Genomic DNA, 27,086 nt, shown 5'->3' on the forward strand with positions numbered 1-27,086 from the left:
ACCACTATGATAGCGGGGTCCATTAACTTACTCTCACTCTGCAAATTAAAGCAGAAGCGAGGTTTTTTACTTTCGGTTCGCTTTTGTCGCGAACAGTGTTGCTCCTTTCCGGAGACTTTACCGCCTCTTTCCCGAGGGCTTTGTTGCTCCTTTACCGGAGACCTATCTCCGCATTCACCGCGGACTTTACAGTTCCACTTACCTTGGGAACTTACCCCCGACTGTGAGAAGTTCTGATTCCCCATACGGGCCACCACTTGCGGCGTCCACCCTTGACCAGCAAGAAAGACGCCACACCGAGGAATCTTCTTCAAACACAGTTTAATCGGGAACCTCTTTGCTTTGTACAATGTATAATGGAGGCGGCGGCCCCGGGCCGAGGGAGACGGGGCCTGATATAGTCTACATCTACCAATCACCTAACCCTACGTGGCGCGCCAGGATAGGTTGTCTCCAAGCAGAATTAAGAGGATACATGACCTTTGCCTAATTTGGAGTTGTTTACCACAGAGAGCGCTCGCCGTCGGGCTGGCGGAGGGCGGAAACCGGCGCCATCTTTTGGGTGCGGTTTTCTGCAGCTCCCTACACACATGTAAGTCCCTTCTCCCTCCCCTTACCCCATCCCTCCTCCCCCACCCCAACCTACCCCCCACCCCATCCACCCACCACTCCCCAGGCAGGGTAGGGCCCTCAACGGGGCTCTGCAAAGTCCACCAAATCTTCCTGTGCTGGGCCTGGGCCCTTCCCCATGTGTCCAGGGCCAGAGTGTATCCCTTCACATGGGATGGGCTCTCAAAGTCCCTTCTTACACCAGGGAAAAATGCTAATCCACTTCCAAAGGCTCCCTGGAGTGCAGAGGCCTCCTTATTGGCATCCATGTTCAGGGGGCTGGATCAGTCTTTTACTGGCCTCCCCGACAGCATCTGGGGTCGATGTGCTCTCCCTTGTTCAGGCCAACTGTTTCTGTGGGTTTCTCCAACCTGGTACAAACCCCTTCGATCTTCATTCCTCCCTCTGTTCAACTAAATTCCAGATTTCAGCTCAGTGTATTTCTGTGGATGTCTGTCTCTGCTTCCATCAGCCACTGGATGAGGGCTCTAGGATGGCATAAAGAGAAGTCATCAATCTCATTTTAGGGGAAGGGCTTTTAGGTTATCCTCTCCTCCATTGCCTGGATTGTCAGATTGTGTCATCCTTGTAGGTCTCTGGAGATCTCCCTGGTTCCAGATCTCTTCTCGGACCTATAGTGGTTCCTTCTATTATGGTATCGCTCATCCTGCTCTCTCTCCTCTATTCTTCCCCCTACTCAATATCTCTGCTCCTCCATTTCCTCTCCTCTACTCCTCTTCTCTTGCTCTTATTGTGGCATCACCCTCTCCCCTACCCTCATGCTCCCAATTAACTCAGGAGTTCATGTCACTTCCCATTCCTGGGGTCTATTTATCCCTTAGAGTCCTTCTGTTTCCTAGTTTCTTTGGTGAAGAGGATTATAGGCTGCTAAATCTTTGCTCTATGTCTAAAATTCATATATGAGTGAGTGTATACCATGTTTGTCTTTTGTGACTTGGTTACCTCACTTAGGATGGTTTCTTCTAGTTCCATCCATTTGCCTGCGAATTTCAAGATTCCATTGCTTTTTATGTGCTGAGTAGTACTCCATTGTATAAATGTACCACATTTTCTTTATCCATTCTTCAGTTGAGGGGCATCTAGGTTGCTTCCAGGTTCTGGCTATTACAAACAATGCTGCTATGAACATGGTTGAACATATGTCCTTGTTGTATGAACACACACTATTTTGGGAAATACCCAAGAGAGGAATGGCTGGATCTTGAGGTAGATTGATTCCCATTTTTCTGAGCAACCACCATACTGATTTCCAGAGTGGTCTTACAAGTTCTCAATCCCACCAGCAATGGAGGAGTGTTCCTTCTTCTCCACATCCTCTCCAGCATAGATTGTCATTGGTATTTTTGATTTTAGCCATTCTGACAGGTGTGAGGTGGTATCTCAGAGTTGTTTTGAGTTGCATTTCTCTGATGGCCAAGGATTTTGAGCACTTTCTTAAGTGTCTTTCAGCCATTTCAGATTCCTCTGTTGAAAATTCTCTGTTTAGTTCTGCACCCCACTTTTTAATTTCATTGTTTGGTGTTTTGGTGGCTAGCTTCTTGAGCTCCTTGTATATTTTGGAAATCAGCCCTCTGTAATATGTGGGGTCGGTGAAGATCTTTTCCCATTCTGTGGGCAGTCGTTTTGTCTTACTGACTGTCCTTTGCCTTACAGAAGCTTCTCAGTTTCAGGAGGTACCATTTATTAATTGCAGACCTCAGTGTCTGTGCTACTGACATAATGTTCAGGAAGCGGTCTCCTGTGCCAATTTGTTCAAGGGTAATTCCCACTTTCTCTTCTAGAAGATTCAGTGTGGCTGGATTTATGCTGAGATCTTTTATCCATTTGCACTTACGTTTTGTGCATGGTGACATGTATGGATCTATCTGCAATTTTCTGCATGTCCGAATTCAATTGTACCAGCACCATTTGTTGAAGATGCTATCTTTTTTCCAATGTATAGATTTAGCACATTTGTCAAAAAATAAGGTATTTGTAGGTGCGTGGGTCAATATCAGGGTTTTCAATTCGATTCCATTAGTCTATCTGTCTATTTTTGTGCCAATACCAAGCTGTTTTCAGAACAGCTTTATAGTAGAGCTTGAAGTCGGGGATGGTGATGCCTCCAGAAGATCCTTTATTGTATAGAGTTGATTTGGCTATCCTGGGTTTTTTATTTTTCCATATAAAGTTGAGTATTGTTCTTTCAATGTCTGTAGAAAAACTGTGTTGGAATTTTGATGAGGATTGTGTTGAATCTGTAGATTACTTTTGGTAGGATTGCCATTTTTACTATGTTAATTCTACCTATCCAAGAGCATGGGAGATCTTTCCATTTTCTGGTATCTTCTTTAATTTCTTTCTTTAAAGTCTCAAAGTTCTTATTGTACAGGTCTTTCACTTTTTTGGTTAGCGTTACCCCCAGATATTTTATGTTGCTTGTGGATATTGTGGAAGGTGATATTTCCATGATTTCTTTCTCATTGCGTTTATCATCTGTATTCAGTAGAGCTACCGATTTATTTTTTAGTTAATTTTGTATCCTGCTACCTTGCTGAAGGTGTTTATCAGCTGTAGGAGTTCCCTGGTAGAGTTTTTTGGGTCACTAATGTAGACTATCATGTCATCTGCAAATAGTGAAAGTTTGACTTCTTCCTTTCCAATTTGTATCCCTTTGATCCCCTTTTCTTGTCTTATTGCTCTAGCTAGAACTTCAAGTACAATATTGAAGAGGTATGGAGAGAGTGGACAGCCTTGTCTTGTTCCTGATTTTAGAGGAAACGCTTTGAGTTTCTCTCCATTTACTTTGATGTTGGCTATTGGTTTGGTGTATATTGTATTTCTCGTGTTTAGATATGTTCCTGTTATTCCTGTTCTCTCCAAGATCTTTATCATGAAGAATGTTGGATTTTGTGAAAGGCTTTTTCAGCATCTAGTGAGATGATCATGTGGTTTTTCTTTTTCAGTTTGTTTATATGGTGGATTACATTGATGGATTTTCGTATGTTGAACCATCCTTGCATCCCTGGGATGAAGCCTACTTGATCGTGGTGGATGATTTTCTGATATGTTCTTGGATTCGGTTGGCCAATATTTTATTGAGTATTTTAGCATCAATGTTCATGAGGGATATCTGTCTGTAGTTCTCTTTCTTAGTCATATCTTTGTGTGGCTTGGGTATCAAAGTGATTGTAGCCTCGTAGAAATAGTTTGGCAATATCCCACCTGCTTCTATTGTGCGGAACATTTTGAGGAGTGCTGGTATCAGCTCTTGTTTGAATTTCTGGTAGAATTCTGCAGTGAAGCCATCTGGCCCTGGGCTTTCTTTTGGTTGGGAGGCTTTTGATGACTGCTTCTATTTCATTAGGGTTATGGGTCAATTTAAACTGTTTATCTGATCTTGGTTTAATTTTGGTAAGTCATATTTATCCAGAAAACTGTCCATTTCCTTTAGATTTTTTAATTTTGTGGAGTACAGGTTTTTAAAGTATGACCTGAAGATTCTCTGGATTTCCTCAGTGTCCGTTGTTATATCCCCCTTTTCATTTCTGATGTTGTTAATTAGCATGCTCTCTCTCTCTCTCTCTGCCTTTTGGTTAGTTTGGCTAGAGGTTTGTCTATCTTATTCATCTTCTCAAAGAACCAACTCTTTGTTTCATTGATTCTATGTAATGTTTTCCTAGTTTCTACTTTATTGATTTCAGCTCTCTGGTTGATTATTTCCTGGCGTCTACTCCTCCTTAGTGAGTTTGCTTCTTTTTGCTCTAATGCTTTCAGTTGTTCTGTCAATTCTCTAATGTGACTTTTCTCCAGTTTCTTCATGTGGGCACTTAGTGCTATGAACTTTCCTCTTAGCACTGCTTTCAGAGTGTCCCATAAGTTTGGGTATGTTGTGTCTACATTCTCATTAAATTCTAGGAAGTCTTTAATTTCTTTTTTTATTTCTTCCTCAACCCAGGAATGGTGCAATTGGGTGTTATTCATTTTCCAAGAGTATGTAGGTTTTTCTGCCATTCGTATTGCTGTTGAATTCTAGCTTTAATGCATGGTGGTCTGATAAGATGCAGGGGGTTATTTCAATTCGTTTGTAACTATGGAGGTTTGCATTGCTGCCTACTATGTGGTCAATTTTAGAGAAGGTGCCATGTGGTGCTGAGAAGAAGGTATATTCATTTGAGTTTGGATGGAATGCTCTATAGATATCCGCTAACCCCAGTTGGGTCATAACTTCTTTCAGATCCTTTGTTTCTTTGTTAAGTTTCTGTCTGTTGGTCCTGTCTAGTGGTGTAAGGGGGGTATTGAAGTCTCCTACTATAAGTGTGTGTGGTTTTATGTGTGGTTTGAGCTTTAGTAATGTTTCTTTTACAAATGTGAGTGCTTTCATATTAGGGGCATAGATGTTCAGGATTGAGACTTCATCTTGATGGGCTTTTCCTGTGATGAGTATGAAATGCCATTCTTCATCTCTTTTGATTGCTTTCAGTTTAAAGTCTAATTTGTTAGATATTAGGATTGCTACACCAGCTTGTTTCTTGAGCCCATTTGATTGGAAAATCTTTTCCCATCCTTTTACTCTGAGGTATCGCCTGTCTTTGAAGTTGAGGTGTGTTTCTTGTAAACAGCAGAAGGATGGATTCTGTCTTCGTATCCATTCTGTTAGCCTATATCTTTTTATGGGTAAGTTAAGACCACTGACATTTAGGGATATTAATGTCCATTGTTTGTTGGTTCTTGTTTGTTTTGGATTTGTTGGTGGTGGTGTCATTGTGTGTGGATTTCGCCTTCCTGCTTCTTTTTGGATTTGGTAAAATTAGATTATCTATTGCCTGTGTTTTTGTGAGTATAGATATGTTCGTTGGGTTGGAGTTTTCCTTCCAGAACCTGTAGCGCCTGCACTACAACACTTCCACAGTATAGGGAGAGGGGCTTGAGGATTTAAATAAAGACAAGACAGCAGGTCTTTCTTGCAGGGAGATTGCCCTTTATTCCAACAAGAGTGGGGGCTTATATACCAGTCAGCAGGGATGGTGGAAAACTAACAAGTTCAGGTTCCCAGGCCCATCAGGCAATCCCCTACAGATCCCCTCATCCTCATCATTGCCATGCTCTGATTCCTTTTTCGTGTGAGCCTACATGGCATATATTATGACAGTTACACTCAGATAATTACATTGGAGTCACTGTCTCGTCTCCATAGACAATCAGTCTACACCAAGGAAATAATATCATTGCAAGGAACAAACGCCCCACTCTTGGTCCACATCAGGCTTTTCAGATTTTTCTGGTTTTGCATATGTATGTGTGTGCATGTTCATGGAATGTGCACACTTGCTTGTGCATTGATCATTACATGGAAGCCAGAGGACAACCTGGGTGTCATTCCTCAGGAAGTCTACTTTTTGTATAATTTTGAAACAGGCTTTCACTAGCCTGAAACTCTAAAAGTAGGTTGGGTTGGCTGACTAGTGAGCACCACAAGAATACAGACTCATACTGTCTCTGCCTCCTCAGTGCTCCCAATTATAACTTTTCCCCCACGTGGGGTCTGGGAACCAAACCCAGGTCCTCATACAGAAAGCATTGTATGATTGAGCTGAGTCTCCAGGTCTCCAACATACTAGGCAATTCCTGCTTCCTAACTCCTTTATGGAGTGGCAGGAGTACTAAGTTAGAATGAAAGTTACAATGGAGACTTCTGGAAAGGTGGCACAGTAGAAACTGCCTCTGTGTGTGAAGAAGAGTCAGCAACAGGCAAACAGGAAGCAAAACACAGTATATGTCAAGGAGAGAGGAAGAGCTTCAGAAACACAAAGTAAGTAGTAGGACATCAAAAAAGCATGGTGGAAAAACATGGATGTTTCATAGAAAAGAAACCAAGCAGAAGATGGCTCTGGCTGCCCTGTTCCCCAGTTTTGGGGGAAGGGGATGGATGGCAAAGACTCTCCAAAAAATCCAAGAGGCTCTGATAAGCAGGGAGTCCTACCTCCAGGACATGCCCACAGCCTCCACTAACTTCAAAACCAAAGAGGAGTATGGTGAGACGGGGGCTGATTCCTGAAACTATGGAGAGAAACACCACTGTCCCTTTGGATGACTCAGAAGGTAGAAGCCAGTTGACATCTATATAGAGAACTTTTCACTGGAAAGTGAACTGCTCAGAGAGGCAGCGGCTAGGGACCAATCACAAGGCAGGGAGGCTGGACTTGATGTGCCATAACAGGAGGGCAAGAGACTACCCTGAGTGACAGTTGTATAAAGAGGGAGGGTTAGATGATTAGGAACTTAAAGTCCATGTGGCAGAGGTTGGGGAAATAAAGTGCACAGAGAAAGGTGTTCCAGCATCGATTGTCCTGACCAGGCCTCCTAAACTGAGAATAAACACAGAGTGTGACAGCCCTGAACCCAAACTCAGCAGATGGGTCGTCTCTGCTCTACAGCCCCTAGGATAAAGCCCTAGTGCTGTTGTTGACAAACCCACAGCTGCATCCCTCCAGCAGGTGACCAATACTCAGGAGGCCTTGAAAGCACAAAAGCAGGCACTCCACTTGTGCATAGCTAGGTTCATTCCCAGACAGCTGAAGCTGAAACAGAAGCGACTTCAGAGGGTTTGACATGCAGCCTCCCTGAGAGAACCTGTCCAGCACACTGACTGTAATGCAATCTATGGTCAGCAGAGGGCACTGACACTCCAAGAAATCATGAAAGGAATGCTAACTGCACTCAGGGCTTCAGACAGGAAGTCGTCTGATACACTGTCAAAACCACAGGAAAGAAAAGACTCTCCTAGTTGACTCGAACACCCACACACATAAACGCCATGCCATTGAACTGGACAGTAGAGCCATTTAGAGTAGTGTAGGGTCAGCCTGCTGAGACCAGTGAAGGCCAGCCTAGTACCACAGGTATTCGGGACAGCACCCTGAGGACATCAACAGAGATAACTGTCCAGACACCTAGAGAACTGGTGCCTATTCTCAAGTGCCACACAGGTTTTCTGGTGTCTCTTACTTGGTATTATTGTTATAAAAGATAACAGATACACCAGAGCCAGCACTGTATTAAAGATTGTGTATTTTTACAGGTCACATTCATTGCCTATGTCCCTCCCTTTGTTTCTCTTAGACTCTTGCTGGGTGGAAGAACCATTGTGTGGCTCCTTGTCAATGTTCTCATTGCCAGTGATGAGACTAGTTCTTGTTAATCTTTTACCTCTGCCCTCCCTCTCTGGGTACCATCAACTCACCTTACTGGGCAGAGCTCTGTCAATCTCATCCTGGAGTTTCTTCTGCACATCAGGGTGGGTGGCCAGGGTATACACAATGAAGGCAATGGAGGTGCTTGTGGCTTCATACCAGCAAGAATGAAAATTACCTACTAGGCTGTGATCTCCATGTCAGACAGAGCTAAAAGGAAAATAACAGTGTAGATAAGGAAGATGAAAGCAGAACATCAGAGTTGAGAAGAAATTCTGTGCCCCCAGCTGTCTTGGGAAGAACAGAGAAAGGCAGTCCAAAGTCACTGGGACTGAGTTCCACTCTGATGCCCACATGTGGCCCACTGCCCTGTTATAACAGACTCACCAGCACAAATGTGTAGTTCTAGCCACCACACATTGTCCTCTACAGACTTATAAGCATAAAAGCAATACTGTGGTTAATATTGACAGGATTAGGATTGCCTAGGAGACAAGACTGGGCATCCCCTTGAGGGATTATCTTCACGGATGTGGGAAGACCCATCTTAACTGTGGGTGGGACATTTCATGGCCTGGGTCCTAACTGAGTAAAAAGACAACTGTGAGGTAAGCACCAGTGTTCAGCTGACTACTAACGCCATGTGACCATCGGTCTCTCTCTACTGTCCCCAGGACTTCAATGCCAAGACAGACAGCTAACTGTGGGTCAGAATAATCCTCTCCTGAAGGGGTTTTGTCACAGAGGCAGCATGAGTATGTAGGACAAATACTTCACCTATTAGTAAATGTCAGATGATTTTCCTTCAAGAAAAAGAAAGTTAAAGGATTTTGGTTTTCAAAAAAAGCAAAAATAGTTGAGAAATAGTTGAGAGTGTGTCCTGCAGATGCTTCACTGTGGTGGAAGAGTATATGCAGGAAATCTGTGTGCTTTCCCCAACCTCTGCTTTGATCAGAAAACACTGTAAAGTCAAGTCTCTTTTAGTCATTGAAATTAAAGAACAGATCATGCAAAGGCCTCAGGAAGCCCCCGAGTGGACATGGTGACTTGAAATGCAAAATAACTAATCAAAAGAAGAAAGTAACAGGGCATGCAAAAGATCACACTGATAGAAACAAATATATTTTTGAGTGATATTTTTAAAAGCAAGTAAGACTTGAAAAGTCTTATGCTGGATAATCACTAGAAATATGGAATACACATGAGAATTTTAAAGTCATTCTATAGCTATAATAGTGAAAATAGTTTTGTCATACAATTCCAACCTCAATCCCATGGCAGTCCCCACTGCTGGACAGTGCGCTTCCTGATCTGGGCCCAGAGTCATATTCCCAGGCAGACATCCAGAATCAGTGGGATAGGAAGGGGCTGAGAACCTGACTCTGCTCTGATAGATGCCCCAGCACCACTAGGGACTTCCGGGCATGAGATGCTTTTCTCTGTCTGCCCTAAAGGCTCTGGTTCATATACACCAGGGCACTTCTAGAAAGCTCCCATGGACACCATAGGTATCGTCCATGTGTGTGTGTCTTTCTGAAATTTGGCAGAAACTTCCATCCTGGACCCGCATCCATGCACATGTCCTGACACCCTCTTCTCTCTGGGCTTCTTGATCCACACACAGTGAAGAGCCCTGGGTTACCTTTCTGGGATTCTTTGCCTTTGGAGTTCATCATTAGGTGAAGAAAATCCACTTGTGTCTGGAAGCAGAAAGTGAAATGTTAATGATGAACATTTAGAAAAAGTGGTTACAGTCTGATATATAATCACACTGTGAGGATTCTGAGAATAACACCACATTTTACCTTCTGATTTGTTTCAAGGTGATTTTGCTTCATCATTTTTACAAATTCATAGAAAAAGTCCATTAGCCAGTTTGGAAACATAGAGATGTGTAGTATCTCATATATTGGAGTAAGGAATGGAAATATAACTACAGAGAAAAGAAGAGAAAGTGTAATGAAAATCTGCACAAAATTCTTATTCACTTATCAGAAATCAAATACAATTTCAGCTAAGTTCCTGGACTCACTTGTATTTCCATTCAACTCAAAGGAAGGTATCAAAGTGATGTTGACAAATAGTTATCCGTATAATACATCAAAAAGTAAATCACTTAAGATATGGACTGCAGAAATGGTTAAGTGGTTGAGAGTATTTGCTGCTTACAGGAGACCCAAGGACAGTGCCCATTACTTGGTGTTGAATGGTTCATAACTGCAACTCCAACTCTCAGGGATCCAACTCCCTCTACTGGACTCTAGAGGCACAGCACTCACATGTACACACACACACACACACACACACACACACACACACACACACACACACAAACACCTTATATGCCACTCTAGAGCCTTCATCCAGTAGCTGATGGAAGCAGAGGCAGACACCCACAGCTAAACACTGAACTGAACTCCTGGAATCCAGTCACAAAGAGGGAGGAATGAAGAGCAAAGGGGTCAAGACCAAGCTGGTGAAACACACAGAAACAGCTGACCTCAACAAGGGGGAGCTCATGGACCTGAGACTAGTGGCTGGGAGGCCAGCAGGGGACTGATCCAGAACCCCCTGAACGTGTGTGTCAGTGAGGAGGCCTCAGCAATATATGGGACCTCTGGTAGTAGACCAGTATTTATCCCTGGTGTATCAATGGACTTTGGGAGCCCAATCCACGTGGAGTGATGTTCTCTCAGCCTGGACACATGGGGGAGAGGCCTAGGCCCTGCCCCAGATGATATGACAGACTTTAGTGGAAGGCCTCACCCTCCCTGGGTAGCAGAGGATAGATGGAGTAGGGGATTGGGGGGTGCGGGGGAAGAGGGGAAGGAGAGGGAGCTGGTATTGACACGTGAAGCAGGCTTGCTTCTAATTTAAACAAAAATGATTTTTGAGAATTAAATTACATGTTATAAGCAGGTATATTATTTTTATATATGAATTGCATCTCAGTAATAGGAAAGATATTATATGATTGAAAAATATGAGAGAGGAAGACAAAATAAGAGAGGAAGTAGCTACTTACATACAGAGAGAAGAAATGGGTCAAGAAAATCCACACATGTTAAGATCTCCTTGGCTTTCTGCACAAAGGGATCCTGTGGGTTGTTGAGGGAATCAACATTCACTCCAAATGGTGTACCAGTGATCACATTCATGCTATAAGCTCCAAGGATGCTGAGGAGAGAGAGACATGGGAATCAGCATCTGCATCTGAGGCAGCTCATGTTTTTGAGCTACCCAGGCAGGGAGCCCCAGAGTCAGAACCACCTGCTGGATCATCAGTGGGGTCAAGGCTCCTATCACACTCACACATGGAGCCTTTACCTGTGGTTGGTTTGCAGATGGCCTTTTCCTAGAGTTGAGCGTTCACTAAGGTGCTTACAGTCCCATCAGCTGCACCAACACTTACTCTTTCATGGTGACAGGCTTTCCTTTCTCTTCTTCTCAAGTTTTTCACCAGCGTATACTGTGTGATGATGGGGAGTATCTAAAGACAAAGCACAGCATCTGTAGCTAAGTGTGGAGACTCAGGTCCCAGAAAGACAGCTCATCCCCATCCAGGAAGCAAGGGTGGGATGTTACAGTAGATTTTATAATGTATCCCCTGGGCGTGAAGATAAAAGATCATCTTATATGAATTGTAAATCAGAGGACCAACCCTAGAAAAGGGACTGTGGGCTCACTGTCCACCTGTCCCAGATTCATCCCATAAGTAAATGCCCTCTCCATCATCACCTCCTTGAGTTTTCCACTGGTGAATGTTGGAGACAGCAGGGTTTGCAGTCTCTTCCATTCTTCATCCTCAGATATGGTGATGGCCTTTTTCATAGGTCCAACTGGACCACAAGTCTAGAGTTCAAATTGAAAGACAATTTACCTTGCAGAAATTATACATACATATATATGCACATATGTATATATGTCCATAGCCACAGAAAATATATCAAACAAACATCACTTGTTTAACAAGTATCTACTGAGCTTAAGGGACAGGCCCTTGTTTATACTCAATACATTTCATTGAAAACACTGCACAACCTATATAAACACGGGTGTCAGCTATACACAGGGAGTGACTCCAAGTCTTTATTTCAAAGTCTCTTCTTAAATGGAAACCCCTCTTGCACAGGGAAAAACTGTTCTTTGCACAGGCCGTGACGCAAGGGGCAGCTCAAGTGCTGAGGCAGAGGGCACAGTGGTCCTCAGAGCACTGGTTTCTGCTTTTACTTTCAGAAGCACTTGTTTACATAACAGGGAGTTTTCTGCTTATGCAGCCCCTGGAGAAATATATGCATGTTCCAGAGAAAAAAAAAAAACGCTGAAGGCAGCATGTAGGAAGATAAGGCAAGCAGCATGTAGGAAGATAAGGCCTAGGAGGCCCAGAGATGAGCCAACCTGGAGTCTGCCTGGTGCTGTCAAAGGTCCTGATTGTGCCTAGCCAATAAAGGGAGACCAAATGATACTGCCTGAGACCTAGCAACAGATGCTGTCTGAGGTCTTGATCATGCCTATCCAGTGAGATGCGGCTACACAATGTCAACAGATTGGAATGCCTGGGTGCTGGGTAGGTATATAAGGTTCCCCCCATTGCTAAATAAATGAGTCTCCTGTTTTTCCTTTCAACTGACTCCAGATGTCTGTGTTGTTGCCCATGCACCTTCTCACCCCCTCCCCCAAGGAAGCTATTAGGATCCAGCATCAGCAGGAGTCACAGAGGAACTCTGCCTTATGCCCCAAAGACCATGGTACCAATAGGGTAGATTCTGAGAAATTTCTGGCTCGGCTCTGCATACAAGATCTTACAAGTATATCCATTGCCCTATACTGGAGCTTATAGTGTGGGTATAAGAAAAAATGAGATACCAGAATCTTCCTTGCTGAAAACAACATGCCCCTACTATAAAACTAGAGAACAAAAATGCTTATTATGAGAAAATTTTAAAGCCTGCATTTTGAAAAAACACCAAATGATTATGCATGTAACTTGGTTAAGGGAAAAATAATTTCAAACTGTCTAACACATTGTAACTGCATGAGCAGTCAGCCTAGACACAGATTGTAAAAACAAAAGGTCCTATGCTTTGCAGAACTTGAAAAACTTGTGATGTCCTGATTCGACTGATGCTGTCCAAAGATGTTGTTTCAGGTAAGACTGTTTTCTCCTTAGACATTTAATGGGGAAATGAAAATGAAAATGAGATCCGGGGCTGTGATGCTTGTCAAATGACTTATTTAGTTAATATGCTATACAAATAGTGTCTGGGAGAGAGAGAGAGAGAGAGAGAGAGAGAGAGAGAGAGAGAGAGAGAGAGAGAGAGCTGCTGAACCCTCAAAAGTGTATTCAGTCCCCTGCTGACTCCACACCACACTTCCTCTTTGGGACCTGAACCCTGCTAAAGCTGGGCTTCAACATTTCTTATATGAGAATAGAAAAGAAAAGCCCTACAGCATTCTTCAAGACTGTGCAGAGTAGGAATGGATTCAAGTGGCCTTAGGATCAAGGGCTAGAGAGATGGCTCAGAGGCTAAGAGCACTTGTTCTTTTTGCAGAGGTTAAGAGAGAGCTCTTGTTGCTCTTGCAGAGAACCTGTATTGGTTCCCAGCACCCACATGGCAGTTCCCAGCCATCTGTAATGACATGCTATCTGTCACCCACTCCTGACCTTCTGGCATGCATGTGGTGTATATATTATGTACATGCAGTCAAAACACCCATACACATGAAATAAGAAAAAAATTGTGATACTGTTATCTTAGGCTAGTTCTGCATTATATTTATCAATGGCATAAACAATTGAAGAGAATAGAGGCTGAGCTGGATTTTGTAATTATGGCTATTAGACAAGATTAAGAATTGGACATGATGTCAGGCATGGTGGCGTACACCTTTAGTCCCAGCACTGGGTAGGCAGATGCTACTACATCTTTGTGAGTTCAAGGACAGTCTGCTCTACATAGTGAGCTTCAGGACAGTCAGGCCAATAGAGAAAGACCCTGTCTCAAAACAAATAAACAAGAAAAAATGAATTTATGATGGAGAGATGGCTCAGCACTTAAGAGTGCTTGGTACTTCTGCAGAGGACACGAGTGTGGTTCCAAGTACCCGGGTTGTCAGCTCAAAGCCACTTGTGGCTGCAGGAGTTCTGGCACCTGTGACTTCCAAAGTATCTATACATGCATGCATATATACCCCCACAGACACACCATTAACAAACAATAAGCCAGCAGCAGTAGTGCACTTTAATCCCGGGACTTCGGAGGGAGACAGGCAGGTGAGTTCAGGGCCAGCCTGGTCTACAAAGTGAATTCCAGGACAGACATGACTGTTACACAGAGAAACCCCGTCTCAGAAAACCAAAACCAAACAACAACAAAAATAACAAAAAAAACCCTCCACCAATAATAAAAAGATTAAGGATTTATCTATTATTTTTATGAATTATTATAACATGGAAATCCTTTTATTTTTGCTTTTTAAAAATTATTTTTATGTTTATGGGTGTTCTGCCTACATGTATAGCCATGTACTATGTGTGTGCAGTGCCTATCAAGGCTAGAAAAAAAGTATCAGGTTGCAGGAGACTGGAGTTACAGATGCTTGTGAACCAGCCAATATGTGTTTGATTAACTGCTGAGACATCTTTCCAGGCCCCACAGGGAAATCATTTTAATTTTATGTACAGGGACCTAAGAAAAAAAGAAATATAATTCTATTTCTTAGCTATGAATTTCTTCTCTCTTCCAAAACTGTATTTTATTCCAAGATGAACTCTTTTAAAACTCCTCTATGATGAAAGCTCAGAAGGAAAGAAAGGACCCAAACTTATTATACTCCATGAAGAAAATTTATACAAAAGCCTCAGCCAGTTTCATACTTGATGGGGAAAGTCTGAATGTCTGAGCCTCCAATCTGCTGCAATTCAGATGTCCCCTCTCACCACTGCTATTCAGTGCTATCCTAGGAGTGACAGCTAGTACAATAAGGTAAGAGAATCCAATTGAAGACATACAGATTGCAAAGCTTTGAGTAGAAGCGTGCTGATTTTCAGGAACCACCATTGTCCATGCAGAACACACCAAATGGCACACAGAATAAATGGATGGAATGAAGAAGTTGGTTTGGAAAAGTCATAGGACACAGTGACAACATAGAATTCAACTGCATTTGTACATAATTGAAGTGATAAGTGGAGAAATGTTGAGAAAATGATGTCATAGCAATAACTAGAAATTAAATACATAAAGCATAAATGTAACAAAATATATGCCAGGTCTTTAACCTGAAGTTGTCTATGTGACAAGCAAAGGCAAACTAATTACAGAGAGGCACATGGTAGCTGTGGATTAGAAGATACAACACAGTAAAAATATTTCTCCTATATTTATTTCAATTTTTATCAAAATTACACTGAGAGTTAAATTCAGACAAGAATATTCATATTTTGGATAGAAAAGCAAAAGTCCAAGAACCAACCAAAAAACTGGAAAAAAAGTAGGAGGACTTAATCCACATAAAGTCACTCATCCAGAGGGAATGGTCGCCTGGCGTTGGTGGTGCACACCTTTAATCCCAGCACTCGGGAGGCAGAGGCAGGCGGATCTCTGTGAGTTCAAGACCAGCCTGGTCTACAAGAGCTAGCTCCAGGACAGCCTCCAAAGCCACAGAGAAACCCTGTCTCAAAAAATCCAAAAAAAAAAAAAGAAAGAAAAAAAAGAGGGAATGGTCTCCAAAGAGGTAAAAACACCATGATCAATTGATTGAAGAAAATCAGTGAGGAAGAGTCCCACACACGTAATATGACTGCTAAGTTTTGGAGGGAACAGTTTCTCCCAAAATGGTATTGGAACAATTGAATATGCATGATACAAGAGGAATCTTTACCTGACCTTCATATCTCAAAGCAAAAAATTACAAATAGATAATAGATGTAAATCTAAAATATGAAACTACATGTTACCATTAAAAAATAAGAAAGCTAAGCAATGTATTATCAAACTTGCCCCCCAAAAGCATCTGGAAAACACATCAGACACTGCCAGGAAGAAAAGTCAAGCTTCTCACAGTGACTACCCCACATTTACAAGGGGAAGTCCCACAGTGAAGGGACAGTCCTGTGTCTTTGGTGTGTAGCTTCAACACTAAACATGATGTGTAACAGTGTCCAAAACACTACTCATACACACACAGATGACATGTAAATAAACTCCCAATGATATCAATGCTAATTTCATTTTAGTATACTGGCAGGAATATATTATATTTATACTCATGGGAGATGTTACCATTTATAAAAACCAAGAACTTTTCTGAGCATGGTGGTGGCTCATTATCATGATTATATAATTATTTCCAAATTTAAATAGAATGAAAATAAGTCATTATTTCCTAAAAAGACGCCTACCCAATGGTTTGTGAAGGTGGAGTAGCATTCTTTCACCAGAACTGTTTTGATGACCTCTGGATCCAAAATACCCAGCACAGGCCGTCCACCATCATAAAACCTGAGGTGGGAAAGCAGGGTGGACTGAACCTCAGAAGCCAGATTCTACACCTGGAGTTACACCCTAGACTCCAGACTTCACCCCTGAGGCTGCACAGCCACACCCCCAGCTCTATAAAGCACAGTAACATGAGACCCATCTCAAGTTCTGACCATAGAAGCCATTGGAGTCTTGTGAAATAAAAGTGTGGCTGAAGCAGGAAAGAGACACTTTGGACGAAACAGCCCTTCAAAGACGTCCTTAGTAAGAATGAACACGGGAACATCGGTTAAGGCTAGGCAAATGTGCATGGTTACTACCAATACCATCCTTTCCTGTTTAAATATTTCAGTATCTGGGTTGGAGGTGTGGCTCAGTGGTAGAGCCCTTGTCTATCAAGTGTGTGGCACTGGGTTTGACCCCCAAAGATATAGAAAATTTCAAGAAAATGAATAAATGATTCCAAAGTCAAAACAGAATGTATCAGTGGAAACTTAAGAGACTGACTATTCAATGTTCCTAATAATGTGTCAGTAGCAGTTGCTTCATGGCCACCAGAGGGCAGCACAGCACATGCTTGGCATTGGGTCACATGGTCTCTATGGGCTGTGTCACCTCAGAGGATCCAGTGGCCAGGCCTGTGGTTTCTGAGGATGGATGAGAGCAGATGAAGAGGCAGAGCCTCTTCCCATTTGATTATGTCTCACAACATAATGGTGACACCTCCTCCAAGCCTCTCACTAAAAGATCATCTGTTCTGACAGGGAAGGGCTGTGCCATGGGCTCAGCCGCTATATAGAACCATTAAAGACATAGGCCCAAAGGAGAACACAGTGGTTTACAAATACCCATCATCTCTTCTTCAAAGCCAGCAGGATTAAATAGGCAGGAAATACCCATGTTCATTTCTTGCAAATTTAATCTTTTTAATTACTAAATATGTTTTTAAAGTGGACATAAATGGGTTCCTAATCTACTTACTTACATCTCGAAGTCTCTCTTTCAAAAGCCATTCATTACTTTTAAGTTAATACAAAGGAGTCCTGGCTTTGACTGAAAGTGGATTGGTGTAGATATGACCATGCATTTCATTTCTGAGTACATATTAGAAGTTTATGAGTATTAGGAGCAAAGACAGTGAGTCTTGGAGTCCTTGATTCATCAGTCTGGAGGAGGTCCCAATAGGCAACACTCCCAATGGCATTCCTGCTGTTCTAACAACTGAGATGTATAGACCGTAACAGGACAACCTCCAAAGGCTTTGCCCTCATACAGTGGAGTGCTACTGTAAACAAGCCTACCCAATGGAAGTTTCCAGAATACTCACCCCATATTTTCCCATGCTTTCCATAGCAGTCTAGATCAAATTTCCATAAACCCTGGGGAGAGAAATTAAGTTAAATCTATCACCGACCTGTATACAATGGATCCTTCTCTAATTGGGGTGCAAATGATTTAAATTCCATAAAATCAGATTTCCTGTCCCTCACCATCGATTAGAGGCAAGTTCTTATTAGAGACACAAGAAGGAATAGGTGAGAATAGAATTGTCTGGAATGAAGAGTATATGGCTGTGTTTGAATATTCTCAGTGTTGTACCTATTGAAGAAACTGTCCATACAGATACCAAGCAGCTTTGTGTGTGTGTGTGTGTGTGTGTGTGTGTGTGTGTGTGTGTGTGTGTGTGTGTGTGTTGTCTTTAAAATCCTAGAACACTCTGAATTGTTCCTCAAGAATCCAAAGTAAGGGAATGTGGTGATATCTTGCTTGTACAAATAAAGCTTGTCTGAAGATCAATGGATGGAGCTTGCCACTAGCTAACCATAGAGGTCTGGAGTTCTGTACAGACAGACAGGAAGCAAGATGACTGGGCAGAGAGAGGATATAAGCTGGAAGAAACAGGAAACTGCTCTCTTTTCTGCTGAGAAGTTAATGAAGTAAAGGTGGCTTTGGCTTGCTCTTTCTTCTCTCTGATCTGTCAACATTTTCCTCTCTATCTGGCTCTAGGAATTTATTATTTAGACCAAACTAAGAACTCCATTTAACTTCCCAGGGTATATACTCTTCTATCTCCTGGTTCAATAATATCCCACTTGTTGTATTAGAACAAAAGGAATAAAGCAAAGCCAGACTTGTTTGGTATACAATATAACCCTAGCCTCCAGGAAAAAGCAAGAAGATGGAAAAGTTGAGGCCAGTGTGGACCTCATCTCAACATCTAAAAAGGGGGAAACAAAAGAGTCACAGCTGGCCAAGGTGCAGAGAAGAAGAAATTGCACTAAATAGGACATCTCATCTGTATAGTAAATCCCCTTCCCTAGGAACAGGGATCATTGTAAAAGAAGGCAGAAAGGCTGCATGAGCCAGAGACAGAAAACATTGCAACAAAAGGTTCTCAAGAACACAACAGGGCAATTGCACATATGCACTCACAGTGATTGTGAAAGTTTTTACGAACTGAGCATGAACAAGCCAGACAAACCCCTAAGCGTGGAGAGCAGGACATGAAGTCCCACCCTTTTCTGAGAAGCTATTGGCAATTGACCACTGCTGGGAGAGGAACAGTTGGTTTTCCTTAAGGGTGTGGCTCATGATAAATCAACCATGATCCTGTGTATGGCCACACGACTGAGAGCATGCTGGCAGCGCAAATAAGACTCCATGGGTTACAAAAAAGTACACCAAGTGGGTAGGCAGGGATGAGGGATGCTTCTGAGGGGGTCTTGGAGTGGGGAGTGAATATGATCAAAATGCGTGGCATGAAAACCTCAGGGAACTGATGAAAATTGAGAAAACATAAAAAGGAACGTCAAAAGAATTAAGAAATGATGAAAAGAAGAGGGGGAGAAAGTGGGGGGGTGAGTGGAGATGGCGGGGAAATCATGGAATGCGGGAACCAATGAGAGTCTCCCTTTCTTCAGCAGGACAGAGCAAATGGAACACTAGCTCTGAGATTTCAATGCCAAAGGCGGAAAAAGGAAGTGTTCTGTCATGACCTCGGAGCTGTGGCTTAATGCAAAAGAAGGTTCAGGAAGGAAATGTGCTGGGATGATTATGAAAAGTGTCCCCCTTTCAGTGGGGAATGGCCATAAGACTTTCTCGGGCAGCCCTGAGGCAATGGAGGTCTCATCTAGACCCGAGGCCTGCAGTAAGCATGTAACTGTGAAACTGGAACTCTGCCAAGCAGCTGGAATCTCTGGGGAAGGAAATCCTGGCAGAAAGCAGCACGCTCAGGGCTCTGCTGATGGCCTGAGTTCTTTCATCATCTTCCAGCCAGATGCCAGCCTTGGCCGACCAAGCAAGCCACAGAGAATCAGGCAACATTCATGGTCCTTGTGGCATTTATGGTACACTTTCAGGGGCTCTAAAGATTTGAGTAAAAAAAATCCTTCCTGTGAGGATTCTAGAAAGGAGTCTGCCTTCACCTAGAAAAGCAAAACTTCATTTGCCCTGTGGTATCTGAGGATGAGAGACAAGCACCATCTTCTCTTGGTCACAGCCTGGCCCTGCTCAGACTGGCCCTTGGGGTGCTGCCTTGGAATAAAAGAACCAATGCAGAACACTGTTATTCTGTCAAATCCCCAAAGATGCCCTGGGTACTAAAGACTGTATGGAGCCATTGAAGTAACTGCAGGGGATTTAGGAGTCCCTGAGAGGATTCCCTATAGTCAACACACAGACATCCTGGTCCACAGATGCTGCAGAGCTGGCCAGCAGGATGAAGACAAGAGCCACTCCCGAGCCCGGCGTGAGGTCTATTCTAGTGCACACAGGCTGGTGTGGCTACTGTGAGCAGCCATGCTTTCCCAGGAGTGCTGATTAAGGACACCTGTGCCTTCCAGGAGGCTCCACTGAGGAAAACCCCAGGCTTCTCTTGCTGCTTACAGCCAGAATGTGAAGTCCAGAATACCAGGTGTCTGTGATCATAGCTTTCTAACCACAGCTCCAAATGGATGTCAGGGAATCCTAAAGGAAGCCTGGGCACTCTCCTGGTTAGATACACACAGTTTCCAGTGGGTGTTTCTGACATCCCAGAACTTCCTCCCAAGAACTGTGATCCATAAAGAGACTCATAAGAAGTTGCATCCATAAGAAGAAAAGAAAGAGCTCAAACAGTACTCACATTTCGGGAGCCCAAAAGGCATGAGGTTTGGGTCCAGGAATGCCAAGCTTCTTAAAAACCCCATGAGAATAGGAGCCATATCTGTAAAGTAAAAGAAAATGCCAGGAACATTTCAGTGTAGTCCAACCAGCAACTGAGACCCACCCTCAAGACTCGTGTTAGATGTACTATGCTCTAAAAACACAGCACTGAGTGGGAAATGGTTCTAGATACTGCAAGGTAAAAAAGAATTGAATTATCCAGAGGGAAGGTTGTTTCAGGTGAGTTACAGAAAAGAGAGAAGAGTGGATGCCAACCCTCCTACAATGTCTAGGATGCATGGTGGGAATTTGTGTAAAGCATGTCGGGGGAGGAAAGAGCGCAATAGATGTATGTATGCACAGCGGACATGCCTGACACATGTTGCTCCATGCTAAGGAAAGCAGGGAGGCAAGGATAGGGAGAAAAACTTTAAGCACCTTCCAGGACCTTGGGACTCCCAAACCTCAGAAGGGCTGTGGTGGCCAACTGTTTATGAGTTCTCTGAATTGATGTTGATTAGTCTAGGTGCAGACTAGAGCCAACTACATCTTCCCAGGATCATAAGGTAAGAGTGGGAGGGAGCCTTGGGGGGGCGGAGCTCAAGCTATGGGCATTACAATGGGAACTGAGCTACATAAGTGTTGATTTCAACTTCTCCTCCATGTTCTCTTAGGATGTTCCAACATGAAAAGGAATTGGGGACCTGTATATCACCCCAACTCCAGTTACAGATATGGGAGATGCTTGAACAGCTACTCACATGTAGACGAGCACCAGGTTGGTAGCCAGGAACACCCAGGTTTCTATGGAAAGGTTGGGGATCAGCTCCATCTCCGCTTACCATCAGTAGGTATGGTTCCAAGTTTCCCTCCCAACTGAGAGTCTTGCAGGGCTCTCCTGCTGTGCCCAGCTGAGATCCAATGAGTCCAGACTGCAGGAGGTGGTGTCAGCGATGCAGCCAGTAGAAAGTCCTCCCTTGCACTGCCTGAACTCAGAGAACTGGCATGGCCTTTTCAGTGACTGTTTTTAAAGTTCATGCACAATCCTACTCTGACCTCCTTCCAATACATATTGGAAGTAAATATTTGTTCTTTCAGAAACTCAAAGAAATCCATTGGTGATACATTTCTAACAATTTGAAGTTCTCTTTCATGCCTGTTCTCATTCCAAAACTCATTAAAATCACAGATAAACTATATCCACTGATATTTACTGTGCAAGGCTTTCTTTTCTAGGTGTGTGTGTGTGTGTGTGTGTGTGTGTATAGAAGTGGACATTGGGTGTTGTACTCTGTACCTTATTTTTCAAGACAGGGTCTATTTCAGAACCTAGATCTTGCCATTTCAGCTAGACTGGCTGGGAAACAGCCCTGGGAAGCACCTTTTCTACCACACATCCTTCCACCAATTTCTTTTCTTTTTTTACATTCTTTTCATGTTGTTACACTTTTTGAATTAGAAACAAGATTCTTTTACATAACAATCCCAGTTCCCTTCTCCATCCGCTCCTCCCCCACTATCCCCCAACTAAAACCCTACCTATCACATATCCTTTCTGCTCCCCCCTGGATGGTGAGGCCTTCCATTGGGTGTCATCAGAGCCGATCATATCCTTTGGGATAGGACCTAGGCACACCCTCCTGTGTCTTGGCTCAGGGAGTATCCCTCTGTGTAGAATAGGGTCCCAAAGTCCACACCTATGCTAGGAATCTGATAGATTTCCGAGGTTTCCTCACTGAAACTGACGTTCCTGGGCTCTGGATCAGTCCCATGCTGGTTTCCTAACTATCAGTCTGGGAACCAAGAGTTCTCCCTTTTTCAGGTCATCTGTTTCTGTGGGTTTTACCAGCCTGTTCTGGACCCCTTTGCTCTTCACTTGTTCTTCTCTGCATCTGGATTCTGGTTCAGTTCGGAGATTGGTTATGGGTGTCTGCTTCTACTACCACCAGCTGCTGGATGAGAGCTATCGGGTGGCATATAAGTCAGTCATCAATCTCATTATCAGGGGAGGGCATTTAAGGTAGCCTCTCCTCTATTGCTTAGATTGTTAGTTGGTGTCATCTTTGTAGATCTCCAGACCTTTCCCTAGTGCCTGATTTCTCTGTAAACCTAAAATGTCTCCTTCTATTATGGTATCTCCTTTCTTGTTTTCTTCGATTCTTCCCCCGATTCAAACTTCCTGCTCCCTCATGTCCTCCTCACCCCTCCTCTTCTCCCCTTCTCATTCTCCTAGCTCCCTCCTCCCTCCTCCCTTGCTCCCAATTTGCTCAGGAGATCGTGACCCTTTCCCCTTCTCCAGGGGACCATGTATGTCTCTCTTAGGGTCCTCCTTGTTTATTAACTTCTCTGGTACTGTGGATTGTAGGCCAATATTCCTTTACTCTATGTCTAAAATCCACATATGAGTGAGTACATACCACGTTTGTCTTTTCGTGATTGGGTTACCTCACTCAGAATGGTTTCTTCTAATTCCATCCATTTTCCTACAAATTTCAAGATTCTATTGTTTTTTATTTTTTCTGCTGAGTAGTACTCCATTGTGTAAATGTACCACATTTTCTCCATCCATTCTTCAGTTGAGGGCCATCTAGTTGCTTCCAGGTTTGGCTATTACAAATAGTGCTGCTATGAACATCGTTGAACAGATGTCCTTATTGTATGAATGTGCTTCTTTTGGGTTTATGCCTAAGAGTGGAATTGCTGGATCTTGTGGTAGACTCATTCCCATTTTCCTGAGGAGTCGCCATACTGATTTCCAAAGTGGCTGTTCAAGTTGGCACTCCCACCAGCAGTGGAGGAGTGTTCCCCTTTCTCCACATCCTCTCCACCATGAACTATCATTGGTGTTTTTGATTTTAGCCATTCTAACAGAAATGAGATGGTATCTCAGAGTTGTTTTGATTTGCATTTCCCTGATGGCTAAGAATGTTGAACACTTTCTTATGTGCCTTTCAGCCATTTTAGATTCCTCTATTGAGAATTGTCTATTTAGTTCTGTACCCCACTTTTTAATTGGATTGTTTGGTGTTTTAGAAACTAGCTTCTTGAGTTCTTTGTCTATTTTGGAGATCAGCCCTCTGTCAGAGGTGGGGTTGGTGAATATCTTTTCCCAGTCTGTGGGCTGCCATTTTGTCTCGCTGACTGTGTCCTTAGCCTTACAGAAGCTTCTCAGTTTCAGGAGGTTCCATTTATTAATTATGGATCTCAGTGTCTGTTCTACTGGTGTAATGTTCAGGAAGCAGTCTTTTGTGCCAATTAATTCAAGGGTATTTCTCACTTTGTCTTCTAATAGATTCAGTGTAGCTGAATTTATGTTGAGGTCTTTGATCCATTTTGACTTAAGTTTTGTGCGTGGTGATAAACATGGATCTATATGAGGTCTTCTACATTCCAGAATCCAGTTATGCCTGCACCATTTGTTGAAGATGCTTTCTTTATTCCATCATATAAATTTAGCTTCTTTGTGAAAAATCAAGTGTTTGTGGGTTTGTGGGTTAATATCAGGGTTTTCAACTGTATTCCATTGGTCTACCTGTCTATTTTTGTGCCAATACCAAGCTGTTTTCAGGACTATAGCTCAGTAATAGAGCTTGAAGTCAGGGATGGTGATGCCTCTAGAAGTTCTTTTATTGTGCAGGGTTGTTTTGGCTATCCTGGGTCTTTTGTTTTTTCATATAAAGTTGAGAATTGTTCTGTCAAGGTCTGTGAAGAATGGTGTTGGGATTTTGATGGGGATTGCATTGAATCTGTAGATTGCTTTTGGCAAGATTGCCATTTTTACTATGTTGATCCTACCTATCCAAGAACATGGGAGATCCTTCCATTTTCTACTATCTTCTTAAATTTCTTTCTTTAGAGACTCAAAATTCTTACAGTACAGGTCTTTCACTTTTTTGGTTAGCATTACCCCAAGGTATTTTATGTTGTTTGTAGCAATTGTAAAGGGTGATGTTTCTCTGATTTCTTTCTCCATGAATGTATCATCTGTATATAGTAGGACTACAGATTTTTTTTGAGTTAATCTTGTATCCTGTCACTTTGCTGAAGGTGTTTATCAGCTGTAGAAGTTCCCTGGAAGAGTTTTTCGGGTCACTTATGTAGACTATCATATCCATCTGCAAATAGTGAGAATTTTACTTCTTCCTTTCTGATTTGTATCCCCTTGATCTCCTTTTGTTGTCTTATTGCTCTAGCTAGAACTTCAAGGACAATATTGAAGAGGTATGGAGAGAGTGGACAGCCTTGTCTTGTGCCCGATTTTAGAGGAATTGCATTGAGTTTCTCTCCATTTAATTTGATGTTGGCTGTCGGCTTGCTGTATATTGCTTTTATTATGTTAAGGTATGTTACAGTTATCCCTGATTTCTCCAAGACCTTTATCATGAAGGGTTGTTGGATTTTGTCAAAGGCTTTTTCCGCATCTAGTGAGATGATCGTGTGTTTTTTTTCCTCAGTCTATTTATATGGTGGATTACGTTGATGGATTTTCATATGTTGAACCATTCTTGCATCCCTGGGATGAAGCCTATTTGATCGTGGTGGATGATTTCTCTGATGTGTTCTTGGATTCGATTTGCCAGTATTTTATTGAGTATTTTTGCATCAATGTTTATGAGAGATATTGGTCTGTAGTTCTCTTTCTTAGCTGTGTCTTTGTGTGGCTTGGGTATCAAGGTTATTGAAGCCTCATTAAAAGAGTTTGGCAATGATCATTCTGCTTCTTTGTGTGGAATACTTTGAGAATTGGTATTAGCTCTTCCTTGAATTTCTGGTAGAATTCTGCCCTGAAGCCATCTGTCCCTGGGCTTTTTTTTGTTGGGAGACTTCTAATGGCTGCTTCTATTCATTAGGGGTTATAAGTCTATTGAAGTTGCTTATCTATTCTTGATTTAATTTTGGTAAGTGAAATCTAACCAGAAAATTTTCCATTTCCTTTAGATTTTTGAATTTTGAGGAATATAGGTTTTTGACATATGACATGATGATTTTCTGGATTTCCTCTGTGTCTGTTGTTATGTCCCCCTTTTCTTTCATGATTTTATTGATTTGCATGTTCACTCTCTGCTGTTTGGAAATTTTGGATAAAGGTTTGTCTATCTTGTTGATTTTCTTGAAGAACCAACTCTTCGTTATGTTGATTCTTTGTATTGTTCTCCTAGTTTCCACTTTATTGATTTCAGCCATCAATTTGATTATTTCCTGGCATCTGATCCTCCTGGGTGTATTGGCTTCTTTGTGTTTTACAGCTTTCAGTTGTGCTATTAGTTCTCTAGTGTGATTATTCTCCTGTTTGTTTATGTGGGCACTCAGCGCTATAATCTTTTCTAGCACTGAGTTCAAAGTGTCCCATAAGTTTGGGTATGTTGTGTCCCCATTCTCATTGAATTCTAGGAAACCTTCAATTTCTTCTTTTATTTCTTCCTTGACCCAGGAATTGTGCTATTGGGTGTTACTTAATTTCCATGAGTTTGTAGGTTTTCTGCAATTTGAGTTGTTTTTGAATTCTAACTTTAAAGCATGGTGGACTGATAAGAAACAGGGGGTTATTTTAATATTTTTGTACCTGTTGAGGTTTGCTATGTTGCCAAGTATGTGGTGGATTTTAGAGAAGGTTCCATGTGGCGCTGACAAGAAGGTATATTGTTTTGTATTTGGGTGGAATGTTCTATAGATATGTTAAGCCCAATTGGGCCATAACTTCTATTAGTTCCTTTGTTTCTTTCTTAAGTTTCTGTCTGGTGGTCCTGTCCAGTGGTGAGAGTAGGGTGTTGAAGTATCCCACTATAAGTGTGTGTGTGTGTGTGTGTGTGTGTGTGTGATTTGAGTTTTAGTAATGTTTCTTTTATGAACGTGGATGCCTTTGTATTTGGGGCATAAATGTTCAGAATTGAGACTTCGTCCTGATGGGTTTCTCCTGTGATAGGTAGGAAATGACCTCCTTCATCTCTTTTGATTAATTTTATTTTAAAGTCCAATTGTTGGATATTAGGATTGCTACCCCTGTTTGTTTCTTGGGTCCATTTGATTAGAAAATCTTTCCCAACCTTTAATTCTTCTTTGAAGTTGAGGTGTGTTTCTTGTATGCAGCAGAAGGATGGATTCTGTCTTCTTATCCATTCTGCTAACCTGTGTCTTTTTATAGGCGAGTTAAGACTATTAATAGTGAGGGATATTAATGACCATTGATTGTTCATTCTTGTTTGTTTTGGATTTGGTGGTGGTGGTGAAATTATGTGTGGGTTTCCATCCATGCCCCTCAACTGAAGAAGGGATAAGGAAAATGTGGTACATTTTCCCAATCGATATTACTCAGTGGTAAAAAATTATGATCTAATGAAATTTTCAGGCAAATGGATAGAACTAGAAAAAATCCTCTTCAGTAGGCACCCAGACTGGGAAAGTATTCACTCATAAAGCAAAGGATAACAAGGCTACAATCCACACCTCCAGAAAAACTTGGTAATAAGGAAGATGCTAAGAGGGACACATGGATTGCTTTGAGAAGGGAAATTAGATGAAATCTAAGGGGCAGGGTGGTGGTAAGTGGAAGGGGAGGATGATGAGAACAGGAGGGAAGGATATGGCCAAGGTGGGAAAGGATGCAGTGGAAGAGTAATAAGAGATATCTTAATAGAGAGAGCTAGTATTGGCTTAGGGA

At 42.4% G+C, this 27,086-nt stretch overlaps 1 pseudogene; it reads right to left on the minus strand.

Moving 5' to 3' along the window:
* The window catches only part of LOC100765971, a 36,586-nt pseudogene extending 15,326 nt beyond the window's left edge, over window positions 1–21,260 (minus strand).
* Between the last annotated feature and the right edge of the window lie 5,826 nt (window positions 21,261–27,086).

This window comes from Cricetulus griseus, chromosome 4 (assembly GCF_003668045.3).
Source record: "Cricetulus griseus strain 17A/GY chromosome 4, alternate assembly CriGri-PICRH-1.0, whole genome shotgun sequence".
Lineage (NCBI taxonomy): Eukaryota > Metazoa > Chordata > Mammalia > Rodentia > Cricetidae > Cricetulus > Cricetulus griseus.